Source organism: Papaver somniferum, chromosome 6 (genome assembly GCF_003573695.1).
Source record: "Papaver somniferum cultivar HN1 chromosome 6, ASM357369v1, whole genome shotgun sequence".
Classification (NCBI taxonomy): Eukaryota; Viridiplantae; Streptophyta; class Magnoliopsida; order Ranunculales; family Papaveraceae; genus Papaver; species Papaver somniferum.
The window spans coordinates 131,372,079-131,382,274 of NC_039363.1; positions in this window are offsets into that span (position 1 = coordinate 131,372,079).

Genomic DNA, 10,196 nt, shown 5'->3' on the forward strand with positions numbered 1-10,196 from the left:
ACAAAGTTGATTATCTGATTTAATTAATCTGAAAAAGAGTGTTTTATTCACTTCTTTAAGATTATACTTGCATCGGGGTTTTCTTCTCATTAGATGATATTATTATTCTGATTATCCTTCACATTCAACCCTTATGATCCATTATTGATTTTTTTTGGAATCAATACATATAATCATTAACCTTATCTCTTAATCTTGTTCTTAAGTCATCTTTTCATTGACCATCCAAGTTCTTTGATTTTCGGTTTTTAACTGCAAATAATTACCTTGTAAACGAACTCTTAACGGTTTTACTCGAACTTGTTTGAATAGCCAATTAGGACCTTCTTTTTCCTGATCTGTCTATGATCTTTCAATATGTCGTCAAGTCATGAAAATCACAACTCAAACTCTCCCAATGATCTTTTCCAAAAATTCTCCAATCAAAGTAGTACTTCTTTTATGTTTTTAGTACTACACTACTAATATTGTCTTAGGTTTTTCGTATTACTAACTAAATGAAAATCTTGTATGTTGAATATAATAAACAACTTACATAATATAGTATTTTAAAATTTTATGTTTCTAATATGTGATTCATTTGATATTTTTATAGATTTTTATCATAGAGAAAGCTAATTTGTTCAGGGGAAAGCTAAAATTGTTTGACTAAGGTATATTTCTTTGACTTTGAGTCATTAAAAAGGAAGAGAAATTTTTTTTCTTTCTCCCTGACATAACACAGAAGTTTACCGTTTTGTCCTCCAATTAACTGTATATTTTAGCCATCATATAAACATGATTAACCCTAAACCATTTTTAAGATTAAACACGATCATTCTTCTATAAAAATATATAAGAAAGTACTAGTCGATTCATGGTTGTTTCATTGATTGTGTGTTCTTCATCTTTAAAATTCTGATGGTCATCGATAATTAAGATGGAGACATGAAACTGAATTCTTGGTAGATGCAGATGGAAGTTGAACATGAGTTGATGTCATTATTATCGATAGAGCATCAGAAGTCTCCACCATCACTAAATTAAGAGGAGTAGGGAGAATGTTGGTTGTTCAAAATAGAAATTGATTTGTTGATTTGTGTTATTTTTTCTTTAAGTATAAATTTGATCGAATTAGAATAGGTGGTTAGACTAGTAATGGATTTGTATGTGAATTTGGACGATCCATGTTTGTAGATCCCATGTCAAGACCAAGCATTAGCCTCTTAATCTGGCGGAGTGATGTGAGGTTGAACATGAGTCGATGTCATTATCATCGATAGAGCATCAAGAGTCTCTACCATCACTAAATTAAGAGGAGTAGGGAGAATGTTGGTTGTTCAAAATAGAAATTGATTTGTGTTATTTTTTTCTTTAACTATAAATTTGATCGAATTAGAATAGGTGGGTTAGACTAGTAATGAATTTGTATGTGAATTTGGACGACCCATATTTGTAGATCCCATGTCAAGACCAAGCATTAGCCTCTTAATCTGGCGGAGTTATAGAACCAAAATCATTATCATTATCTGTGGGTCGCAGTATTATGATATTTCCTCCCAAAACAAAACAAAGATTCATTATGTTATAGTGAAGGTCGTGGTCAGTTGGATATGGGTTTGGTCAGAGGGTAATCTGGTAATACAAAATAATTCAGTAAAATTTTTCCCCTATACACATCTCAATAATATTAACTTTCCCCTTAAAATGCTTTCTCCCATGAACAAATCAGCTTTCTCTTTAACAAAAATCCTTTTATATGGGTAAATATATAAAATATGTGTGATTCATGTGATACTTTTTACATTTCAAAATGTAAAGTACTCCATATATCCTTTAATTTGTATGTGAATGATCCTTTATTTTTCTAGGTATCCGTTCGTTGAGTTTTTTACTTGGAATCACGATTTAGTTTTTGTTAGAGCATTGCTCGGTCAAACTTACAAGTTTGGTATAAAATTTAGTTGATCAAAATATATTTGTGATTTATAATATAATAAGGCCAGTCTCGGATAAGAAGTATAATCAAAATATAGTTGTCAAATATCATGAATTTTGGGGAGGGGAGGTTGTTTATTGGTTATAAAGCAAAGTAAATAACAAAGCAAATAATAAAGATGTAATCAAGGATGAGAAGTTTGATCAATGAACCCTTCTTCATTACTAAACATTCATTAAAGTAATATATTCACCTATTCCTCATAATTCAAAGATTATCACCAACCGTAGGGTAGCATGTACGCTTAGCTACCCCCAAGATTCCTAATATCACCTTATAACATGTACGCTTAGCTATCAGATTATATCCATCTGAACCACCTTGAGGTTCACTTACAAGATGTAATTCAGTCGAATGATTTAGGGTTTACGAATCTAGGTTTGATCCTAGCAGTTAAACTCAGTAATCTAGGTCCACTTACTAGTATTGTTTCTACACTTGATTGTGAAAAAGAAGGGGTCTAACAACACCACCCAATATTTCGCTTAGCAATCTGTATGGAAAAACTCGAATATACTTTTAAGAGAATCAACAAGACTCAATCAATTAAAAGTATATCAACGAGTTTATATCTCTCTTCTTGATTTGATTTACTCAAGGAAGAACTGTGAGTTCTAATAAAATACAAGGAATAACTTGGATAATACCAAAGACTAATATCCAAGGATCAATAAATATCAATCAACAACCAGAGGTCGGATTTCCAATTGATTGATTCAAATGCACAACCTGTATTATTTCAATTATATAAACAAATATAATGCGGAAATAGAAATAAAACAGACACCAGAAATTTTGTTAACAAGGAAACCGCAAATGCAGAAAAACTCCGGGACCTAGTCCAGATTGAACACACACTGTATTAAGCCGCTACAGACACTAGCCTACTCCAAACTAACTTCGGACTGGACTGTAGTTGAACCCCAATCAGTATCCCACTGATACAAGGTACAGTTGTACTCCCTACGCTTCTGATCCCAGCAGGATAATGCACACTTGATTCCCTTAGCTGATCTCACCCACAACCAAGAGTTGCTACGACCCAAAGTCGAAGACTTGACAATAAACAAATCTGTCTCACACAGACAAGTCGATCAAAGGATAAATTTGTCTCCCACAGATAAACCCTAAAAGGTTTTGTTCCGTCTTTTGATAATAATCAAGGTGAACAGGAACCAGTTGATAATCCGGTCTTATATTCCCTAAGAACAACCTAGAGTTATCAATCACCTCACAACAATCTTAATCGTATGGTAGCGAAACAAGATGTTACGGAATCACAAACAATGGGAAGAAGATGTTTGTGATTACATTTTATATTTTTCCTATAGGAGATATCAATTTCAAGACAATCAATCTGTTTGTACTCGTACGATAGAAGATGCAAGATCAGATCACACAACTACGATAAAAGTAGTATCGGTCTGGCTTCACAATCCCAATGAAGTCTTTAAGTCGTTAACCTGGTTTTAGAAGAAGAAAACCAAAGGTTAAAGGAGAACCGACTCTAGTATGCAAACTAGTATCACACGTGAGGTGTGGGGATTAGTTTTGCACAGATATTAGAGTTCCCCTTACATAATCTTTCAAATCAGGGTTTGCAATTAAGTTACCTTGGTAACAAAGAAATCAATATCCACCGTTAGATGAAAACCTGATTTAGATTCAAGCTAATATTTCTCAACCGTTAGATCGAAAACTTAGCTTGTTACACACACTTGACAATGCACGCTTTTAGGTTTGTTGACCGTACCCAAACTTATGCACTTGTTGGTTCAACAATAGTTAACCAAATGGTTAGCCATATGAGCATTCCATATCAACCACGTTCTTCTTCACCATAACTAGTTCAAATGATTTCAAATGAACTAGTTAGAGAGTTGTTCAATTGCAAGGAAATATCATGTACTACACAAGACACAATTGAAGCAAAGATGATTTGATTCACTTGAACCGGTTCATGAACTTTTATAGCCACGGTTTGCAAACTGCATTCCTTAGTCTTTTTAAGTTTAAGTTCAGAAATCATCTTCAGATATATAACCTTCTCAAGTTCGCATACTAGGTTCGCGGACTTAAGTTACCGGGCAGAGTTTACAAACTCCAGCAGAAATTCTCGGACATGAGAACTTCGCCGATTCGCGGACTTAGTTTCACACAAGTAGTTTGTCAACTCCAGCAGAAATTCTCGGGTTTGAGAACTTTGGCAGTTCGCGGACTTGGCTCACACCATTCTTCCGGTTCTTTTGATCAACAAAGTTCGCAAACTTCGGTTCAAGGAATAGGACTTATACATAAACGTGTTTCCAAAACAATTCTTTATGTCCACCATTGATTATGTAATCTAAACTCTCATTTCAATCATTGAAACATTCTTAGAGTACGTTATATAGTTGTTACACCATTTCTCCTCAAAGCAATTTTCAAGATGATTGAAACATATCATGACTTTCGTCACATGGTAAAGATAAACTTGGTTAAAGAGAAAATCTTACCAACTCATATTTCGAGATATAGATAGGTGAGGTATACTCGGCTCGAAATACCAAATGTGTATAATAAAAGTCTATATATATAGCATACGACTTCTTGTCTCAAAGAGTAGGAGATAGCGTAGATAAACTTTTGAGTGATAGATAAGTTCAAGTCTTCACATACCTTTTTATAGAGAAGTTCCACCGGTTCCTTGAGTAGTTCTTCTACTTGTATAATGAATCGCCATGAAGTCCTTGAGCTCAACTACACTTTTTATCCTAGTCCGAGACTTAGCTATAATATACTAGAAATCAAGATTTATAGTTTTGATCACTAACATTGACAAACATGCTTGAGATAGCAATGCATGCGAGTTCGACCGAGCAATGCTCTAACAATCTCCCCCTTTGTCAATTTTAGTGAAAAAACTATCAATACATATGGAATACAAAAAAGATAAAGAAACTTTAGTAGCTCCTATTCCACATGTCTAATCTTCAACATTCCTCAAAATCTTCGTCACTTCCAAGTACTCCAATGATCCCAAAGGTTGTAAGTTTAGCATCACCGCTGTTGAAGATCCGTAGCTATAACAATGAGAAAACATAGTTCTCGATCATTGTTATACAATGTCATAGTATTATTACACAGCGTCAAAGTTCAATTGTAGCACAACTTCAACAATAATACTATGGTGATATGTATCACTCCTTCTTAGTCAATACTCCATCTCACATGGAAACCACTCCCCCGTATACAATGATCCGAAAACCATATGTATTTGTAGTGTGAACTACATATTAATTCTCCCCCTATTTGTCAATAAAATTGGAAAGGTACAAGAACGGGATCGTAATGAAATTTCCGAGAGAGACATTTCATGACAAAAGAAAAAAAATACATACCAACTAATTTAGATGCAGTCATAAAGCTGAAGCTAAATGCATTCATCAAGGAGTTTAAAGATACAAGATAACCCCTCTAAAATTCCACAGCCGCACACCCCTCAATATATGACCATTAAGCACAAGTTCAAAAGAACTCTCCCCCATTTGATGTCATTCCCGAAGAAACAACAAGAGCGACCTTAATTTCGAAAGAAAAAAAGGATTTTGAAATAAAAAATGACTCTAACAAGACAAAAACAACTCTATAGAAACTAAACTGGAGTAAACCTACTGGAGTTTCAAACTCAATTGCCCAAAAGATAGAGATAAGCATATGGGAAAGATTTATAGAAACGTTTTAATGAACCAAAAAAACACCAATAGACTGCCGCAAGTGTTGAAACGTAAAAGTGTCTAATGGTTTGGTAAGAATATCATCCAATTGATGTTCGGAAGGCAGAAATTCCATACTTATGGTACCATTTTCATAGAGATCACGATAAAATGGTACCTTATGTCAATGTGATTTGTTCTTGGGTGCTCAACGGGATTCTCAGTGATTCGAATCGCACTAGAGTTATCACAAAAGATCTTCATTATTCCAGTATCAACTCCATAATCAGATAGCATTTGTTTCTATTAGGGCACTGCTCGGTCGAACTCGCATGCGCTGCTATATCAAGCATGTTTGTCAATGTTAGTGATCAAAACTATAAGTCTTGATTTCTAGTCTATTATAGCTAAATCTCGGATTAGGATAGTAAGTGTAGTTGAGCTCAAGGACTTCATGGAGATTCATCATACAAGTGGAAGAACTACTCAAGGAACCGGTGGAACTTCTCGACAAAAAGGTATGTGAAGACTTGGACTTATCTGACACTCAAAAGTCTATTTATTATATCTCCTATTTCTTGAGACAAAATTCGTATGCTATATATATAGACTTAGATTATACACATTTGATATTTCGAGCCGAGTATACCTCGCCTATCTATATCTCAAAATATGTGTTGGTAAGCGTTTCGCTTCGATCATGTTTTTATTTACCTAGTGACGCATGTCATGATATGTTTCAATCACTTTGAAAATTTCTTTGACGAGAAATAGTGTAACAACTATAACGTCATCTAACAATGTTTTAATGATTGGAATGAGAGTTTAGATTACATAACCATAATGGACATAAGTATGTTGTGGAAACACATATGTGCATAAGTCCTATACTGGAGAATGTCTAGTAGCCAAGTCCGCGAACTCAGTCCGCGAACTGCCGAAGTTCTCAAACCCGAGAATTTCTGCTGAGTTAAAAAACTATTGCGTGAGCCCAGTCCGCGAACCGGCGAAGCTCTCGAACCCGAGAATTTATGATGGAGGTTGAAAACTCTTTCCAGTACTTCAAGTCCGCGAACCTAGTCTGCGAACTTGTGAAGGTTATATATCTGAAGATGATTTCTGAACTTAAACTTATAAATACTAAGGAATGCTTTTGCAAACCGTGGCTATAAAGTTCATGAACCAATTCATGTGAATCAAATCATCTTTGCTTCAGTCGTATCTTGTGTAATACATGAGATTTCCTTGCAATTAAACAACTCTCTAACTAGTTCATATGAGTCATTTGAACTAGTTATGGTGAAGAAGAAAATGGTTGGTATGAAATGCTCAAATGGCTAACCTTTTGGTTGACTATTATTGAACCAACAATGTACACGTTTGGGTATGGTTAACAAACCTAGAAGTGTGCACTTTAATTGTGTATAACAAGCTAAGATTTCGATCTAACGGTTGAGATATATTAACTTGAATCTAAATCAGGTTTTCATCTAACAGTGGATAGCGTTTGCTTTGTAAGCAAGGCGAAACCCTGATTTGAAAGACTATATAAAGGAGATATCTAGCCTTGTGCAAAACTAATCCCCACACCTTAAGTGTGATACTAGTTTGCGAAGCCAGACCGATACTACTTTTATCGTATTTGTGTGTTCTGATCTTGCATCTTCTATCGTACGAGTACAATCAGATTGATTGGCTTGAGATTAACCTCTCCGATAGGAAAGATATAAAAAGTAATCACAAAAATCTTCGTCTCATCGTTTGTGATTCCACGATGTCTTGTTTCGCTACCATACGATTAAGATTGTTGTGAGGTGATTGATTAATCTAGGTTGTTCTTCGGGAATACAAGACCGGATTATAAATTGGTTTATGTTTACCTTGATTTATATCAAAAGACGAAACAAAAAATTTAAGGGGCGCAACTCTTAATTGTGGGTGAGATCAGCTAAGGGAATCAAGTGCGTAGTATCCTGCTAGGATCAGAGGCGTAGGGGCGCAACTGTACCTTGGATCAGCGGGAGACTGATTGGGGTTCAACTACATTCCAGTCCGAAGTTAGTTTGGAGTAGGCTAGTGTCTGTAACGGCTTAATACAGTGTGTATTCAATCTGGACTAGGTCTCGGGGTTTTTCTGCATTTGCGGTTTCCTCGTTAACAAAACTTCTGGTGTCTGTGTTATTTATTTTCTGTATTATACTTGTTTATATAATAGAAACAATACAGGTTGTGCATTAGATCAATCAATTAGATAGTCTGACCTAAAGGTTGTTGATTGATATTGATTGATCCTTGGACATTGGTCTTTGGTACCGTCCAAGTTTATCTCTCTTTGATAAAGACTCGAAAATTTCTATTTGCTTGAGTAAAGATCAAATCGAGAGATTGAGATATTAACTCCTTGAGATACTTTTACCTAGATTGAGTCTGACTGTCTAGTTGATTCTCTAGAAAGTGTTCCGGAGTTAGTCCATAAAGATTTCTAGGTATCAGAGCAGGCAAACACATTTAAAGACCTCAAAAGTCTGTGTTTGTGGCGATCTGACTATACGGATTTTAAAGTCTCGATTAACGCTTCACCAGGTTTGAAAACCAACCGTAGAAAAATGTTTGATAAAATGGTTTCTCTTCAAACAGGGTTGGATGAACAAATCCGGATAACCTATGGTCTTGCTACATAAATTAAAGTTCTTAAGGATTTTATATCTGGTAATTGTTCCTCTGTGAATCTGAGAAACTCCAGTTGTTCCTCTTTAAAGAATAGTCGTAAATAAGATAGTAATCAACAACCGGTTGTTGAAAAAACTGATGTGACTAGGAACCACTCAGACAAATGTCAAAGTATTGGCCCATATTGTTGTTAGGATTCTTCCATTCATCTTCAACATGTTTGGATGTCTTTTCAAAAGAGCCTGAATGTTGCAAGTAATCTTTGTAAGAAAACTAAACAACTTTTTGATACTCTGAAAGGACATACAAGACTAACATGAACCTCTAAACAGAGAAGTACTAATAGTATGGGTGCCTTTGCATTAAGATCTACGTCTCCTTTTCAATGGTTTCTTGATAGTGGATGTAGTAGATATATGACAGGTGATCTCACATGGTTCGTTTCGTCTATTGACTATGAAGGATATCCTTTAAAGTTTGGAGATGGGAGATGTTGCTACATCAGCAAGAAGGGAACGATCAAACTACCCGGTGTTCCAGAAATCGATGATGTAGTATATGTAAAAGGTATGACTGCTAATCTTCTTTCTATTAGTCAAATTTGTGACAAAGTCCATCGAGTTGTCTTCAATGAAAAAGGATGTGACATTGTAGACAAAACTGGGAAAGTGATTTTTCAGGGAACTCGTGGCAAAAACAACTGTTATTTACTTGATACTTAGTTTAGCAATCGTTGCAATTTGACTAAGGTGGAATCTACACATCTTTGGCATGAGCGTTTTGGTCACATCAATTATCGTCTTCTAACTAAGATCATTAGCAAAGAACTTGTTAGAGGCATTCCCAAAATCAATGCAAAGATTGAAGGTGATGTGGTGCCTGTCAAAAGGGTAAGCAAACGAAAGTTCACCACAAATCATCTAGAGATATTCTCACTAAAGCTCCACTTGATTTAATTCATATGGATCTCTTCGGACCAATTCAACAACCCATTGTTGTTGGTAAGAAGTACGCTTTAGTTATGGTAGATGATTACATCAGGTTCACTTGGGTTGCATTTTTAGCTCATAAGAATGAAACCCTTGGTGAATTCAAGATTATTTTTAAAAGGATCCAGAACGAACAAGGTCGCAAACTAAAGAAAATTAGAAGCGATCGTGGAACTGAATTCAAAGACACCAAGGTATTTGAATTTTATGACGAATTGGGGATCATTCAACAATACTCACCACCTATCACTCCTCAAGCTAATGGAGTTGCTGAAAGAAAAAATAGGAATATTCAGGAAATGGCCAGGGCAATGCTCCATAACAAAAACTTACCATTAAGATTTTGGGGAGAAGCTGTTTTTACAGCATGTTACTTGATCAACCGTGTGTATTTATGGTCCAAAACCCTTAACACTCCTTATGAGTTGTGGTACGGAAGGAAACCCAACCTACATTATCTCAGAGTGTTTGGGAGTAAATGCTATATTCTGAAATACCGAGAACAGAAAGGGAATTTCGACACCAAAAGTGATGAAGGTATCTTTCATGGCTATGCTTCTGATAGTCGTGGTTTTCGTGTATTTAATCTCAGAACACAAGTCATGATGGAATCTCCTAATGTTATCATTGACGACATTAGTAACTTTCGTCATGATAATCCTCCTGCTAAATTTCCTCCAACCGAGACAATTGAGAAAGTCAAGGAAATTCCAGACTCAGTTGAAGTTATCCCAACGGTTGCTCCTCCTGACATTTCCAGTGACGAGGAGAAGAGCACTGATCAATCCATTCCTGATGAACAAGAACGTGTGCCTCCACGACATCTTTGGGTTCAAAGGAATCATGATCCCAACATTATTATTG